The sequence below is a fragment of the Oncorhynchus keta genome, chromosome 28, assembly GCF_023373465.1.
Source record: "Oncorhynchus keta strain PuntledgeMale-10-30-2019 chromosome 28, Oket_V2, whole genome shotgun sequence".
Lineage (NCBI taxonomy): Eukaryota > Metazoa > Chordata > Actinopteri > Salmoniformes > Salmonidae > Oncorhynchus > Oncorhynchus keta.
Window position 1 is genome coordinate 30,999,500 of NC_068448.1, and position 17,875 is coordinate 31,017,374.

General features: G+C 43.4%; 2 pseudogenes; one reads left to right on the top strand and one right to left on the bottom strand.

Moving 5' to 3' along the window:
* Positions 1 to 10,418: 10,418 nt before the first annotated feature.
* On the top strand, positions 10,419 to 11,432 carry LOC118360574 (UDP-glucuronosyltransferase 1A1-like; annotated as a pseudogene).
* A 3,070-nt stretch (positions 11,433 to 14,502) lies between these two features.
* On the bottom strand, positions 14,503 to 16,829 carry LOC118360575 (glutathione synthetase-like; annotated as a pseudogene).
* Positions 16,830 to 17,875: the final 1,046 nt, after the last annotated feature.

Below are 17,875 nucleotides of genomic sequence, written 5' to 3' on the forward strand. Positions count from 1 at the left end.
GAACCACACCTGTCATATATTTATGTGTTTTAGTCAATCAGTTGTGTTGTGACAAGGTAGGGGTGGTATACAGAAGATAGCCCTATTTGGTAAAAGACCAAGTCTATGGCAATAACAGCTCAAATAAGCAAATAGTCCTGTAAAACATGAAGGTCGGTCAATACGGAAAATGTAAAGAAGTTTGAAAGTTTCTTCAAGTGCAGTCGCAAAAACCATTAAGCGCTATGATGAACCTGGCTCTCATGAGGACCACCACAGGAATGGAAGACACTCTGTAGAGTTCATTAGAGTTCATTAGAGTTACCTCAGAAATTACAGCCCAAATAAACTCTTCACAGATTTCAAGTAACAGACACATCTCAACAACTGCATTATGTAGTATGTAATTGCATTATGTAGTAATCTGTAGATTGTCTATCGTGTTTGTAATTCTGTGTGATTATTTAGTTAGTAAATAATTAATAAATAATTAAGCCAATTTGTGTATCGCCGATTCATCATGGAGACTAGGGTTTATGCAGATTTATAGGATTATGCGACGTTCATAATGAGACTGATATGTGGTAAAAATACATTAATAAGTGACTGTTATCTATAGATAGGAATATACCTTACAAGAGTTTAATTCAGGAGATAGTAACTCGTTAAATACGTTTTCCCGTGGTGCCCCAGATTACTACTTAATGAATTGTTATATGATTAATTTAATTGCATAATAATTGAACGTGGTATGTAATTATTTTATAGAATAACAGTCAAACACATTAATGATAGTCAAGGCACGACACCATCCCATATGGTTTGGGCTTGGTGGGACTATTAATGACCCAACACACCTCCAGGCTGTGTAAGGGCTATTTGACTAAGAAGGAGAGTGATGGAGTGCTGCATCAGATGGCCTCGCCTCCACAATCCCCCGACCTCAACCAAATTGAGATGGTTTGGGATGAGTCGGACCGCAGAGTGAAGGAAAAGCAGCCAACAAGTGCTAATCATATGTGGGAACTCCTTCAAGACTGTTGGAAAAGCATTCCAGGTGAAGCTGGTTGAGAGAATGCCAAGAGTGTGCAAAACTGTCATCAAGGCAAAGGGTGGCTATTTGAAGAACCTCAAATATGAAATGTATGTTTCACACTTTTTTGGTTACTACATGATTCCATGTGTTATTTCATAGTTGTGATGTCTTCACTATTATTCTACAATGTAGAAATTTGTAAAAATAAAGAAAAACCATTGAATGAGTAGGTGTTCTAAAACTTTTGACCGGTAGTGTATATTACAGTACATATTGATCACATTTCATGTGTATGATCATATATTTCGATACATTGAATGTTAATATTGTGAACCTATGTTATATATTTTTACCTCCTGTTTCAGGAAGTGATGTCACTGAGTACCGCCCCTATATATAGGACCTTTCACCCCCACCTGGGATATGGATGCCTGATAAAGACCTAAGGGTCAAGATGTTGTTATAAATAAAATCAAACAGGAGCATGAGCAGCAGTGTGCAAAGTTGACAAGGAGACATGGTCCAGATTTCATTAGTCTCTTTATAAGTCAAGCTAAAAAACTTTGATTTATGTTCTTAAGGGTTTATCTAGAAAGCAGGTTACGTTTAATAAAAGGCGATTATACCACGGGGGTCCTGGCCTCAGTCTGCAAATCTGTTATCACAACTTTACAAACATCATCTCAGAAGGCAGAGTAGATGCATCTACGAAGGTCTAGTAGTCCATATCTGTAGCGTTCGCATTTTGTATTTCAGTAGAGACAACATAGAGGTAGACAATTTTGGCACAAATTTTGGTGGTTTGTTTAGTAAGTATTGAAATACACCTACGTAGCCAGGCATGCCCTCATCTTAATTCCTTGAGCAGAGATGGCCCAGCATGTGGTCCTCTGCCTTGCCCCTTCTCCAGACCCCAGCTTTGCCGACCTGGCCCCTCCTCTCTCCCCACCCGCCATGGGGGTCACGCTCCCCAAGCCTCTGTAATCCTCGCCTATCCTTGCTCACTATACCTTATTGGCTTATGCATGCTTCAGTATATGTCCAAAGCCCAGCTAGAGGACCCGTATGACCATGTGGGCTGGGTATTACTGTAAACGAACACTGTATTGTGGTTTTTAAGCCATTGCACTTTGGTTTATCTCACTGACATATTTCTCAACACTTGTCTAACCCTCTATCTGTATGCATCCTCTACCTGGAAAACATTTGCCTGTAGTAGAGATATCATCAAAACCACAGAACATTTCCTTTAGATGGCATAGTTATATAAGTTCTGAGAATCTGGGGGTGTACTACAATTGACATGTGGGTGGGTGGCTGCTTTGAATATTAACATCATACAGAAAGGCAATGTATTTTTAACTCCAACAAAGTCTATAATGTCAAATATGATACACAAACATGGAAACATGGAATCTCTGCCATGAAACCTTTCATCTTGCCACCATTTTTGTTTTTCCCCATAAAGTGCTGCTGTCTGCCTTGTGATGGGACTGATAGAACTCAGTCAATGAAGGAGCCTACTCATTCGCTGAACTGAGGAAGGGAAAATCATGCAAACCTGTTTTACAATGAGAGTCAAATAAGGGTGTTGTATTTGCATGGATGGAGAATCGATGACTCATTCACTCCTCACCTACGGAGCTCCTTTGAATGGGGAAAATATGCATTTTGGATTGAGTCATCACAATAGCAGGACAAAGCCAATCTACAGTGAGGGACTGTTTGAGAATAAAATGACCCAATTTTCTCTCAGGTTGATTATTTCTGTAAGTATATACTGTGCAATGTAAACTTTTCCAAAATATGTTAACAAAATTATCATTGTACCATATTCATACATACAGTGCATTTAGAAAGTATTCAGACCCCTTGACTTTTCCACATTGTGTTACAGCCTTTTTTCTAAAATGGATTAAATCGATTTTGTTTCTTCAATCTACACACAATACCTCATAATGTACAGCTATTTTCAGGTCTCTCCAGAGATGTTCAATCGGGTTCAAGTCCGGACTCTGGTTGGGCCACTCAAGGACATTCAGAGACTTGTCCCGAAGCCACTCCTGCATTGTCTTGGCTGTGTGCTTAGGGTCGTTGTCCTGTTGGAAGGTGAACGTCCGCCCCAGTCTGAAGTACTGAATGCTCTGGAGCAGGTTTTCATCAAGGATCTCTCTGTACTTTTCTCTGTTCATCTTTCCCTCAATTCTGACTAGTCTCCCAGTCTCTGCCGGTGAAACACATCACCACAGAATGATGCTGCCACCACCATGCTTTACCGTAGGGATTGTGCCAGGTTTCCTCCAGATGAGAAACTTGGCATTCAGGCCAAAGAGTTCAATCTTGGTTTCATCAGACCAGAAAATCTTGTTTTCCATGGTCTGAGAGTCTTTAGGTGCCTTTTGGTAAACTCCAAGCGAGCTTTCATGTACCTTTTGTGGCTTCCATCTGGCCACTCTACCATAAAGGCCTGATTGGTGAAGGGCTGCAGAAATGGTTATCTTTCTGGAAGGTTCTCACATCTCCACAGAGGAACTCTGGAGCTCTGTCAGAGTGAGTGGTTCTTGGTCACCTCCCTCTCCAAGGCCCTTCTACCGTAATTGCTCAGTTTGGCCGGGCGGCCAGCTCTAGGAAGTGTCTTGGTGGTTCCAAACTTCTTCCATTTAAGAACGATGGAGCCCACTGTGTTCTTGGGGACCTTCATTGCTGCAGAAATGTTTTTTGGTACACTTACCCAGATCTGTAGCTCAACAAAATCCTGTCTCTGAGCTCTATGGACAATTCCTTCGACCTCACGGCTTGGTTTTTGCTCTGACATGCACTGTCAACTGTGGAACCTTATATAGTCAGGTGTGTGCCTTTTCAAATCATGTCCAATCAATTGAATTTGCCACAGGTGGACTCCAATCAAGTTGTAGAAACATCTCAAGGAGGATCCATGGAAACAGGATGCACCTGAGCGCCCGAGTCTCATAGCAGAGACTCTGAGTACTTACAGTTGAAGTCGGAAGTTTACATACACTTAGGTTGCCCAAGGAAGCGAAGGTAACCTAACTGAATGATTACCGGCCCGTGGCACTCATGTCGGTAGCCATGAAGTGCTTTGAAAGGCTGGTAATGGCTCACATCAACAGCATCCTCCCGGACACCCTAGACCCACTCTAATTCGCATACCGCTCCAACAGATCCACAGATGACGCAATCTCAATCACACTCCACACTGCCCTTTCTCACCTGGACAAAAGGAACACCTACAGTTGAAGTCAGAAGTTTACATACACTTAGGTTGGAGTCAATAAAACTAGTTTTTCAACCACTCCACAAATATCTTGTTAACAAACCATAGTTTTGGCAAGTCGGTTAGGACATCTACTTTGTGCATGACACAAGTAATTTTTCCAACAATTGTTTACAGATTATTTCACTTATAATTCACTGAATCACAATTCCACTGGGTCAGAAGTTTACATACACTATTGTAGACCTCCACAATTCTGCTTCATCCTTTGGAGAAATTTCCAAACACGTGAAGGTACCACATTAATCTGTACAAACAATAGTACGCAAATATAAACACCATGGGACCACGCAGCCATCATACCGCTAAGGAAGGAGACGCGTTCTGTCTCCTAGAGATGAACGTGCTTTGGTGCGAAAAGTGCAAATCAATCTTAGAACAACAGCAAAGGACCTTGTGAAGATGCTGGAGGAAACAGGTACAAAATAATCTATATCCACAGTAAAATAAGTCATATGTCGACGTAACCTGAAAGGCTGCTCAGCAAGGAAGAAGCCACTGCTCCAAAACCGCCATAAAAAAAGCCAGACTACTGTTTGCAACTGCACATGGGGACAAAGATCGTACTTTGTGGAGAAATGTCCTCTGGTCTGATGAAACAAAAATAGAACTGTTTGGCCATCGTTGTGTTTGGAGGAAAAAGGGGGAGGGCAAGCCGAACAACACCATCCCAACCATGAAGCACAGGGGTGGCAGTATCATGTTGTGGGTGTGCTTTGCTTTGCTGCAGGAGGGACTGGTGCACTTTACAAAAAAGATGGCATCATGAGGAAGGGGAAAATTAAGTGGATATATTGAAGCAACATCTCAAGACATCAGTCAGGAAGTTGAAGCTTGGTTGCAAATGGGACTTCCAAATGGACAATGACCCCAAGCATACTTCCAAAGTTGTGGCAAAATGGCTTAAGGACAACTTTGTAATGGCCACTCAAGGTATTGGAGTGGCCATTGCAAAGCCCTGACCTCAATCCTATAGAAAATGTATGGGCAGAACTGAAAAAGCGTGTGCGAGCACGGAGGTCTACAAACCTGACTCAGTTACAACAGCTCTGTCAGGAGGAAGGGCCAAAATTCACCCAACTTATTGTAGGAAGCTTGTGGAAGGCTACCCGAAATGTTTGACCCAAGATTTAAAAAAAAAAATAAAGGCAATTCTAGCAAATACTAATTGATTGTATATAAAAAAAGCTGAAATAAATCATTCGCTCTACTATTTTTCTGACATTTCACATTCTTAAAATTAAGTGATGAACCTAACTGTTCTAAAAACAGGGAATTTTTACTAGGATTAAATGTCAGAAATTGTGAAAAACTGAGATTAAATGTATTTGGCTAAGGTGTATGTAAACCTCTGACTTCAACTGTATGTAAATAATGTATTTCAGTTTGCAATTTTTTTTTCTAAAACCTGTTTTGGCTTTGTCATTATGGGGTATTGTGTGTAGGTTGATGAATATTTTTTTTTTAAATCAATTTTAGGATAAGGCAGTAACGTAACGAAATGTCTGAATGCATTGTATGTCACCTGTCGCTTATTTTCCCGCTATACTCGACTTGAGTTTGTTGAACCACTGATGTGATCTTCCTGTCAAGTTTTGAGTCCCCTTGGGCTTGTGTGGCGGGGGAGATCTTTGTTGGCTATATACTCAGCCTTGTCTCAGGGTGGTAAGTTTGTGTCCTGTTAATATACATTTGGTGGTGTGGGGGCTTTGCTTTGGCCAATTGGGTGGGGTTATATCCTGCCTGGTTGGCCCTGTCTAGGGGTATCTTTGGATGGGGCCACAGTGTTCTCTGACCCCCCCCTTGTCTCAGTCCCCAGTATCTATGCTGCAATAGTTTATGCCCCGGTGGGCTAGGGTCAGTCTGTCCTCTCTGGTGTATTGTGTGACCTCAATTTCTCCTGTCCTACCTGTTGTACTGTGTGATCTTAGGCATGCTCCCTCTAACTCTCTTCTATCTCCCCCCTAGGACCATGCCTCAGAGCCCTAGGACCATGCCTCAGGACTACCTGGTCTGACGACTCCTGGCTGTCCCTGTTCCCAGTCTACCTGGTCGTGCTGCTGATACAGTTGCTGCTGTTCTGCGGCTGTGGAACCCTGACCTGTTACACCGGACGATCTACCTTGTCTCGGACCTGCTGTTTCGACTTGCTCTCTCGCTCTCGGAAAATGCATGAGTTAATCAAGTGTTGTGTTAACAGTATTGTTCATCTTAAATTATATCTGTAGAACTCTGACCATTGTTTATGGCTGATTATTTGCAGCTACTACAGGAGGTTGGTGGCACCATAATTAAGGAGAATGGGCTCGTGGAAACGGCTGGAGCGGAATTGGTGGAATGGTATCAAATACATCCATTCCATTCACTCGTTTCCAGCCATTATTATGAGCCGTCCTCCTCTCAGCAGCCTCCACTGCCTTCTACATGCTCATTCCTGTATACCACTCCCTGCAAAACAGTTATTGGGAAACAGAGAGAAACTCCAGCTGTTGCAGGAACCCCCGCCTCCCAAATCTTTCTCAAGAACTTCTTCTGAAGAACTCAAGAAACACGCATATATACCATATTTCCAAACACAGGCAACAATCCAAAATTGATAGTCATAATATGGCCTGACGAGTCCTGGCTGTCGATTGTTTTGGACATCATACACAACATGAACACAGGAACACCCCTGTATAATTAGCTGCTTAACATTTACTTTAAGGGATGTGCTTTCACAAGGTATGTTTTGTATGCTGCCCAAAACATTTGTTTTTCACTCACTCACTCACTCACTCACTCACTCACTCACTCACTCACTCACTCACACACACACACACTCACTCACTCACTCACTCACTCACTCACTCACTCACTCACACACACACACACACACACACACACACACACACACACACACACACACACACACACACACACACACACACACACACACACACACACACACCGCACTGAGGGAGTGGAAGTCATTCCGTTGGAGCACAGTGCTCTGTAAGGTCAGTGTGATCCGTCTCTCCCTGTATAGCAGTGTGTCATACTAGTCAGTGATCCTGGTCCTCATCACTGCCTGCATGTGTGGCCTGGATCTCAAATACCCTCTGCAAAGCGTCTGCTCCTAAAAAAACATTCAAAACTGTTTCCCACCATAAGTGTATCAAATGCTGCAATTTGTATTTGGCTCACATCTCATGCTTTATACTCTCCTCTGTGAATGTTAGATATAATCAACTGTACCGCAGAGTTTCTAGCTGCACTTGTTCAAGGCATGGCAGTTGTTCTCACATTTTTGTGAATGAGTCAGACTAATTAGAGAGGGCGGACAGCTATCCCAGCTATCCACCCCAGCACTTTCACATCTGTGACGGATCCAACGGTTGGCCAGCCAGCCACCCTCCTACTGCAACAAGCCAGTACATGGGAGAGCTGCCTGAGAGGAAGGCTGGCTATAGTGTGGGAGATGACTAAGTCAATGTTTGCCTACAGCATGCCTCAGAGGTTTCCAAGGCAGGAATGAAACGTCTCAGGGTGACCCTAACTCCTTGGGGCGGGCGCTACCTGCAGTGTCCCTATCTCCGCCTGCGGGGAGTGCTGCATTCCTGCTGCCTGACTCACAGCTCCACACATTGTGTTGGCCAGATTGGCTATTAAGGGAAAGGTCAGCTTTCTCTCTCAAGCAAACAGGCAAACAGGATGACATGGAGCGCAGGGCAGAGGGGAGGGCGTGGTGACCAGACCACAAGCAGATTCCTGTCACTCCCCTTCTGACGCAGAGGGAGGGAGACACACATCAATAGTCTGAACGGCAACTGTCAGCATGAGCCTGTTGACTCACCCCTTGGACTCATCCATTTGTAAATAACATTGTTTATATACAAGAGGAGATGTTATTGACGGGTTGTCTTGTCTTTTAGATCTTTGTTTATGTACAATTGCTTTGGAAACCTCACCGAGGGCACTATTCAATCTGTATCATGGAAGTTCAGAGTTACAGCATGATTGAAATTTAAAGGTAATGTTCTCGCTTTAGCGGAGACCACGTTCACGGTAAAGGCTGCATATGCCGGCTCAATCAGAAATGACCTTTACATTTCTATTGTGCAATCTGTAACACTTCAGCAATATAGATTGAATAGAGTCCTGAGAGAGTTTTCAGAGTTTTGAATGACAGTGAACTCCTAAGCTGTATGAACATTACGTTTAGAACGGCTTTTGGTGGCATGCTGGACACATCAGCAAAACACCATATTCAACCCTAGAATAGTCTTGGTTGGAAGGTCTATTGGTCTATAGTCTATTGGTCCCATTCCAGCCATTACAATAAGTCTGTACTCCTGTAGCTTCTCCTACCAGCTTCCTCTGGCTACAATTGTTTATGGCATTCTACCTCACTATTCTCTCTTCCTCTCTCTCTGTTGAAATATTTGTCATAGTCATCCCCATAACCACCCCCATGCATTCCCATCAACCCCTCCCACTAATTTCCCGTAAACTAGTGCATCACTCACTTCCTCATTCCTGTGAGAGTAGTTGCGGAGATGCTGATGTGTCAATACTTGCTTCTGCTTGTTGTTTTCCATTTGTGGTTTTCACAGTCAAGCTAACATGTACTTTGTCATACAATTACATGGCTATTTATGATAAGTACCACGTATGCAAAGTCTTCCAAGGAATGTGCCCCTGTAACTGAATTCTTAGGCTTTTTGAGAGTTTCATTCAAGTCTTTTATTACTCATTAAGATAGTGGAAGAGGAAGTTGGGGTTAGGAAAGTTCCAATTTACAATAATGAAGAACTTAAAAGTTGACAACAGGAATTGAACCTTGACTCGTGTGGCTGTAACACATCTGTTCCTCTGAGGCTACAGCCTACCTCCAGAACACATCCAGGTCAATGGCTGGATGGGTTCCTGTCTGTCTTTCTCCTCTCAGCCAGCCACTCCAGTCGTTAGGACAGGATGTTATCACACTGGGATGACTGAGAAAAAGGAGTGAAGCACGCTGGCACAGACCTTTGTCTCCAGGGGGATGCAACCATATTATCTGCACTTAACAGATCTACTCTAAAGGTCCTCTGCCAAATCACTGGCATGAACACGTGGACAAGGAAATGTGCTAGTGTCAGGGGGAAAACACGCAATAAAGGGAGATAACGTAGTAACAGCGCTTTGAAGCTAAAGAAAAAGAGACATCCAAATCCCTTGGTGTTCTAGTTGCTCTGTTGTTTGTGCTGGACTTTACACCCATGACAGAGCCCTGTTTGTAGACTGTGGGGGAGGTTCCCTGAAGTGTTCTTTATTGACATGCTGACAACTGGCATTACTGACAAGACTGGTGGCCTTTCTTCAAAAATCAAACAACATATTAGGAAACACTAACATTCCCAATATGCATTTGTTTTCAGGAAAGGGAGTAAACTGGGCATATCGGTAAATGCAAACGGCTGATTCTGATTCAGCCCATTGCAACACATCATCCTAAACTCCACTTCAATTTTAATGTGTGTAACGTGTATGCTCCTCTCAAACTTCTCCCAAACTCTTGACAGAACTTTTTTCTATTTAAAAATGTAATTGAATCCACAGTAACACAGTGAAACTACACTGTCAATTGTCGGCTACTTTTCACTCACGATTCTGACTGACTGTCTGTATAGTTCCCTCTATTCTGTAGTGTAACTAAATGTAGTGACCACTCTATCCTACAGCTGAAGGAGGAGTGTTTCTGAGGGCAGCTGCTCTGCCTCCATCTGGTCTTCCCTCAGGTTGGGAAGCTGCTTGTGATGAACGGCAGCCACTGGACTGGGATGAGGAGCGTGGTGGAGGAGCTTGGACGGAGGGGACACAGGGTGGTGGTGGTGATTTCAGGGGTAGCAGCAGGGGGCCTTCACAGCACTACATCACCCTGACCTCCCTGTGTGGCATTACTACCAAACCCTGACAGTGCTTAGGCACTACATCCAGCATGCCTGTAACAAACCTCCTATATAACAAGAAGCTGATGCAAACCCTGACAGTGCTTAGGCACTACATCCAGCATGCCTGTAACAAACCTCCTATATAACAAGAAGCTGATGCAAACCCTGACAGTGCTTCGGCACTACATCCAGCATGCCTGTAACAAACCTCCTATATAACAAGAAGCTGATGCAAACCCTGACAGTGCTTAGGCACTACATCCAGCATGCCTGTAACAAACCTCCTATATAACAAGAAGCTGATGCAAACTGATCCCTTTTAGCCTGTTGGTGTCATCGTTGGAGACTCTCTCTTCATCCATAACTTCCCCCTGTGTGGTGTAGAGTTTGAGGCCAGCCAGTGCCCATTCCCTGCCTCCTATGTCCCCTTATACTACACAGACCACATGACCTTGAGACAGAAGAGTGTCAACTTCCTGTTGGCCCTGCTTGAGCCCGTCTTGCAGATACCTGTACTCAGGAGTCAATGCCATCGCCTCAGATGTCCTACATAGGGAGACGACTATTCCACAGCTGATGAGCAAGACATCGATTTGGTTCATGCACTTTGATTTCTCACCGCCAGCTGAGAAAGCTCAACAGTTCTTTGATGTCTTCCGGCAGGTTCTTCCACGAGTTGTGTGGAGATATATTGGAGCTGTGCCTGAAAATCCTCCAGAGAATGTTAAGGTGATGAGCTGGCTCCCCCAGAACGATCTATTGGGCCATCCCACCGTCAAGGCCTTCATCACACATGGAGGGATCCACATGGGATCCACGAGGGGATCTGCAACGGTGTGCCCATGGTGATGATGCCCTTTTTTGGTGACCAGTGTGGCAACGAGCAGCGCATGGCAGCACAAGGCATGGGAAAAGTCCTCAGTATTAATGATGTGACCTCAGACAAAATTCTGAAGGCCCTTAATAAGATAATCAATGACAAAACGTACAAGGAGTAGATTAGGAAGCTTTGGGCTGTGCATAAGAACTGTCCTGATAATCCCTTTAACCTGGCAATCTTCTGGACTGAGTTTATTAAGAGGCACAAAGGAGCAGGTCATGTGAGGGCAGCTGGATTCAGTACCCCTGCCTGGATCTCTTCACCCTGCTCATCATCTTAGTTATAACTGTTGTCATGGCAACTGTGTTTCCACCACTGCTGCTTTAAGAGGAATCAGTAAATGCACTGTAGCCTAGTAGGGTTTTCTCTAAGGTGTGTAAATAAAATAACATAGGTAGGTTAAATGAAAGTAATGCCTGACAGAGGTTTGCCGAAAACACACTTTATTTTCAAAAGACGGTGTAGAATAAAAAATGAGGTGATTCGTAGTAAACACATTTGATTTGACAGTTTAGTTTTTACAGTCTATGGACAAAACAGAGTGGTGGAGGGATTGCAGCAGGAAAGTGAGTCAGGCAGGGAAGCTACTCCGAGTCCTGTCTGAGTGCTGTTGTCCTTCCCTGTTCTCTCATGCAGAGCTGGAGCACTGTGACCCACTTCCACCCTGTCATGACCCACTTCCTGTCATTCCTTCCTGACCTGGCGCCTCTGTCTGCAGTCTCTGCCACTCTCACCACAGTGCCCAGCTATCTGGGCCACTTGTGTAACCAGCTTGTTAACTCCAATAGTTTGCTTTTAGTCCGTGATCAGAGTTGAAGGCTAATCCACCACAACCATTCTCTCAAGCGTTCTCAACTACTTTTGCCAATAATTTGTCCAAGAATGTGAGCACACTGGCAAGGAAACAAACAGTGGAGTCATTCATGGAGAAAATAGGTACAATTCTTTGTCAGCTTTTGGGAGTCATGCGGAGCCATTTCTGAGAAAGGAAACCTATGACCAAAAACTGTCTGCTTAGTGATCACTGGAATAATACATATCCTGACCCCTAGAGCAACTTTTGTCGGGAACAAACACAGTTCATTTTCCACTGCTGCAGTCCAGGAAGTAAAGTGGAATACAGCCAGAGCCTTGCGGGAAATGCAGCCCATTGGGAGTGACCTGTGTGTCCGTCTGTTTGATGACCCAACTCCTGGAATGTGTGGCACCGAGCGAACAATAACAAAGAGCTCTGATGACAGCAGGATAAAACACACAGGCAGAGTAGACAACAGCACTGCCAGGGACAGAGAGGGCGAGATAACATCCAGGTCAAAGTGGCTGTTGTGTGTGTTTGTTCTTAAAGGATAGTCAATCTGGCCCCATTGTCTCCTCAGAGAGTTGGTAGATCATGAACAAAGAAACAAATGGCTAAACATAGGCATAGGCTACCTTATAAGGATCAGGATTGAGACCATACATGAGTATTTTGATGGCTAATACAACAGTTGCATATCTCAAGTATATTGGTATCGTTTTCAAAAACTATCCATTCACTGATAAGCACAGTGTTATGCCCAAATGAGAATGATGAGAGATACTGGATTTTCATAATCATTCTGAAAAACCATTGACATTTTATTTTTTGAAATCTCCAAGAAATCTCCAAAGAGTTAGATATAGGACTCGAGATGGATGAAACCTGTTTTGGCATGGAAATTGCCATTGAGGGCTTCCACCATTTTAAAGTAGTCAACTGGGTGGGACTTCCTATGGGTGAAGGAAGAATCACATGATTCCATCTGGGTCATCAGGAGGGATCAGCTAATTAATTAATTCCGTGGCAGTAAATTGCCAACCTTGGCTTAATACCTGCTCAAACACACTAGGTGGCAGTATGCACCCTTTTCAGTTTGTTTGCCAACTCAACCGTTGCCGCCTGCTATAAACCACCTTCTGCCCCCAGCTGTGCCCTGGACACCATATGCAAATTGTATGCCCCCCATCTATTTCTGAGCTCATGCTGTTAGGTGACCTAAACTGGGACATGCTTTTAACACCCCGGCCATCCTACAATCTAAGCTTGATGCCCTCAATCTCACACAAATGATCAATGAACCCACCAGATACAACCCCAAATCCTTAAACACGGGCACCCTCATAGATATTGCCCTACCCAACCTTCCCTCCAAATACACCTCTGCTGTCTTCATCCAGGATCTCAGTGATCACTGCCTCATTGCCTGCATCCGTAATGGTCAAGCGACCACCCCTCATCACTGTCAAACGCTCCCTAAAACACATCAGCGAGCAGGCCTTTCTAATCAACTTGGCCAGGGTATCCTGGAAGGATATTGACCTCATTCCATCAGTAGAGGATACCTGGTTATTCTTTAAAAGTGCCTCACCATCTTAAATAAGCATGCCCCATTCAAAACATGTAGAACCAGGAACAGATATAGCCCTTGGTTCACTCCAGACCTGACTGCCCTTGACCAGCACAAAAACATCCTATGGTGTAGTGCATTAGCATTGAATAGCCCACGCGATATGCAACTTTTCAGGGAAGTTAGGAACCAATATATACAGGCAGTTAGGAAAGCAAAGGCTAGCTTTTTCTAACAGAAATTTGCATCCGGTAGCACTAACTCCAAAAAGTTCCGGGAGACAGTAAAGTCCATGGAGAATAAAAGCACCTCTTGCCAGCTGCTCACTGCACCGAGGCTAGGAAACACTGTCACCACCGATAAATCCGCAATAATTGAGAATTTTAATAAGCATTTTTCTACAGCTGGCCATGCTTTCCAACTGGCTACACCTACCCTGGTCAACAGCCCTGCACCCCTGACTGCAACTTGCCCAAGCCTCCCCACTTCACCCAAATCCAGATAGCTGAAAAGATCAGCTACTACATCAAAATGGAGATTGCCTCAATAGCATTGCCTGTGTGCTGATGTCTTTATCATTCTCTACGGAAATATCTTACCGTTTACTGTCACCTAGTGTTCAAACTAAGGAACTGCATTTTATACATGCTAATACCATTCTCCATGTTTGAGAAATAGCAGTTATTGTGATATACTTTCCAAATCAATGACCCCTGTTTGAACTCATCATAATTCTACATTATTAAACTTGGTTGATCCCTGCCAGTCATTTGAATAAGTTGCAAAGAAATCAACAGCAAAGTGCTAATGAAAACTGATGATTATTTCTACTTTTCTCACTTGGTCCGATTCCTGCATTTCATTAGATCTGTAGATCTGCTATTCGCTTAATCTGTACCGTCAGACAGGCTATGTGAACAATTCCACATCAAATTCAACATTACAGCACATACATCCTACAGACATGATGGGCATAGACGGATGACAGACATTACACTCATCCTTGGATAGCATGGACCCATTGGCTTCATCTATAGACTAGTATCTAAATACACTAGTATCATAAAGGACAGTGTCGGTGAGACGAAGAGAGGGTTGTCTTGGACTGTTACTCCAGCAGCCACACTTCCATCAGAGCGCTCATCACTCTTGGTCCTCAGCACAATGTGACTGCTCCTATGAGAATTCAAATCCAGACATCAGTGCAAACACAAATAACACTGCTGTGGAAAATTCTGCCACCACAACACCATCCAGAACATTTCTGTATCAGTCAATTAATAATATTGTGACAAAAATATGCATGTCTGTCTGTGTGTATACCTGACATAAGCTCCAAATGTGCCCAGTTCACATATGCAAGTGCTGAGTTTTAGCAGAGTTCCCCGTTCCAGGATGTAGTTGTGCACAGGCTGGATCTTATCCATCCAGACATAAGCTGCCCTCTATATGTCATCTTTCACACCCTTCAGTATCTGAAAGATCTCAGCTCCGTAGATGTGATTGCCTACAGGAGGAGGAATTCTACACATCAGCAGACAGGCCAGAGCATGACGGTGTCAGGGGTCACGAGAGACTAGGTGCATTCGTTTTACCTCGCCTGGGACATAGAGTGGGTAGAGTTTGTACATTGTAGACAATTCCAATGGTCTTAAAGTGATATCTCAGCTCACCCAGGGCACCAGACAACCTTTAGTTAATGTACCCATTGTAAGAAGAAAGAAAGAGCTGAGGTCCTCTTACCTCCTACCTTCCCTCTGTGGCTTCAGGACAAACTGGTCTGGTTTTGCCAAAGCCATAGACAGACAGTCTTGTCACCTTCTGGTCCCTGTTGTGACCAAGTAAAGTCATTGAAAAATAAATGAAACTATTTACAACAACATTGTAAAGAGAAGAGGTAATATGTAAACACTTAGCCAGGTTCTCTTACCATGTCTAATGTATACAGCCCAGCAAATGTGGCCCGGATCTGGTCCACAACATCAGGTTCACCAGGAAAGAACCTCTCCAGAACGCCAGGTCTGGCCAGTTCCTGTTGGACCTTCTTGGTGCCAGCCAGGTGGGTACTGATATCTGGACACCTCACAGCCAGAGAGCGCTCCATCATGAGACGAGCCTCCCAGCTCTACACAAAATCATACAGGGAAGATTATTACTGCTGAATCAAAGGGTCAAATCCAATCCAACAGTATCATCATCATAGATAGAGGATCTGGGAAGTGGTCTGTGAGTTTAATGAGTACATACATTACAGTCAATGATACACTGACTACTGAGAACGGTTTAAATAAAATAAAAGAAATGCTGTAAGCCCTTCATTTAACCAGGCAGGTCAGTTAACAAATTCTTACTTACAATGACAGCCAACCGGGGAACAGTGGGGCAGTGGGGCAGAATGACAGATTTTTACCATGTCAGTTTAGGGATTCGATCCAGCAACCTTTCAGTTACTGGCCCAACACTCTGACCACGAGGCTAACTGCCACCACAGGTGAGGTACGATGACAGGATGTTACCATCTAACCTGTTCTGTGTAGTTCTGAGGAATGTACCTATAGCGGAAATATACAATAGCAACCTCTTCCATCTCTGCAGAGAGAATGAGTTTGACTTGCTTAAATGCAAACAAGCTTCATGTCAGTAACATAATTACTATGTTTGTTAGAAATCTTAACAATCCATCTGGTCACAAAAAGGTACTATAGCACGTACACAAATCGCCTCGTTTTCATCAAGGAATCCCATCTTCGATACATCGTCAAACCGCCTTCATATAACAGGAATTTGTCTGCAAAAAAAACACTCATGACTTCATTGTGCGAGAACAGATAATAATTCACTTGACTAATAAGCACCAAGGAATCCAATCAAACTTACCTGTTCCATAGCTCATTCTCAATATATCTATGGCCAAAAATGCTTCAACCAGAAACAGGACCACTGCCCTGCAGTGAATGAAAGTTAGATGGTTAACCTTGCCAGTTGGAGCTTGAATCATTTACATTTGAAGTGATGTGAAAACCTTATGACACCCACCTCTCCGTGCTGTAGAGGTCCCAAGCTGTAGCTAGTCCCTTTGCCAGACTTGCAGAAGGGTTGTCGTCTAGGACATGCTTGCTTTCATCCAGCTGACCAGGCCTCTTCAGAATGTGCCTAATGATGAAATAATAATAGGCCTTATTTAGAAAGAATACTCCACAGGGGATATTTAAAGAAATAACTTGATAACTAGTTGTGTGAACATCCCGGTGGACGTCTGGTGTGCGTGCAGAAACACGGTGTTGATCTCGATCTGTTTCAGGGAGCCATTCTGGTCCAGCATGTCGTCTGAGCGATTCAGATCCAAAACTATGGACATTTTTCAGAAAGTAGTGCGAACATCCTATCTTAATTTTTCCAAAAGTAGATGAATACAAATGTTCTTAATATCTGATATAGTTCATGAACATTTCAATAGAACTACAACACCCTACCTGGGTCCTCCCCAGTGAAAAGTGGTGGAATTGCCCTGTTGCCCTTTCCTGCAGTAAACGACCTAGTGACCTCATGTTATTCATATTTTTCATAATTAATAAACATTATTTAAAAAACCAACCGAAAAGCCAGTGTTTCTATGTCAAGCAGTTTTGTTGTATTTATATCTTCTGTGATGTATATAAAGTGTAATATTGGGATGCAAACTCAAAATAATAATACATTTCAACTCTATCTGACATGGTACAGGTGTATTTTTTTAAACCCATAACCATGTGTGTGAGGTGTATACTTTTGTTTCAAAGTAGATTTGTTCAAGACTACCAAGAAACACTGTGTGACCCTGATTTAACCCAATGCAGTAAAAGGTTCATTAAAACTAGAAAACCTACCTGGGTCCTCCCCTCTTGTATGCCATGTCTGTGTATGTTGAATAAACTGCCAGTGAAATCATCCACTTTGATAGTGCTGTTAAAATAAATTGGCTACAATCCCTCTATTGCACTAGTCTTTTCTGCTTGGTCATACAGCTCTCTGTATAAGGATAGGATAGGATAAAGTAATCCTTCTCACCCCCCTTAAAAGATTTAGATGCACTATTGTAAAGTGGCTGTTCCACTGGATGTCATAAGGTGAATGCACCAATTTGTAAGTCGCTCTGGATAAGAGCGTCTGCTAAATGACTTAAATGTAAATGTAAATGTATAACCTGGCTAGAACGTTCTCCAGCCTGGCTGATCTTGTCCACCAGTCGGTTGTAGTGTGTTTGTACTGTCAGAGCCTGGTGGAAGGTATCCTTGGGCACCGGCGAGGGGAAAAGTGTGAACGGGGCATAGGTCACCACCTGAACCCAGACAAAATGAACAGCAGCTCTGATGACTATTTGTTCAATTTAGATAAAAATGGACACGTTCAAAATAGTATATATGC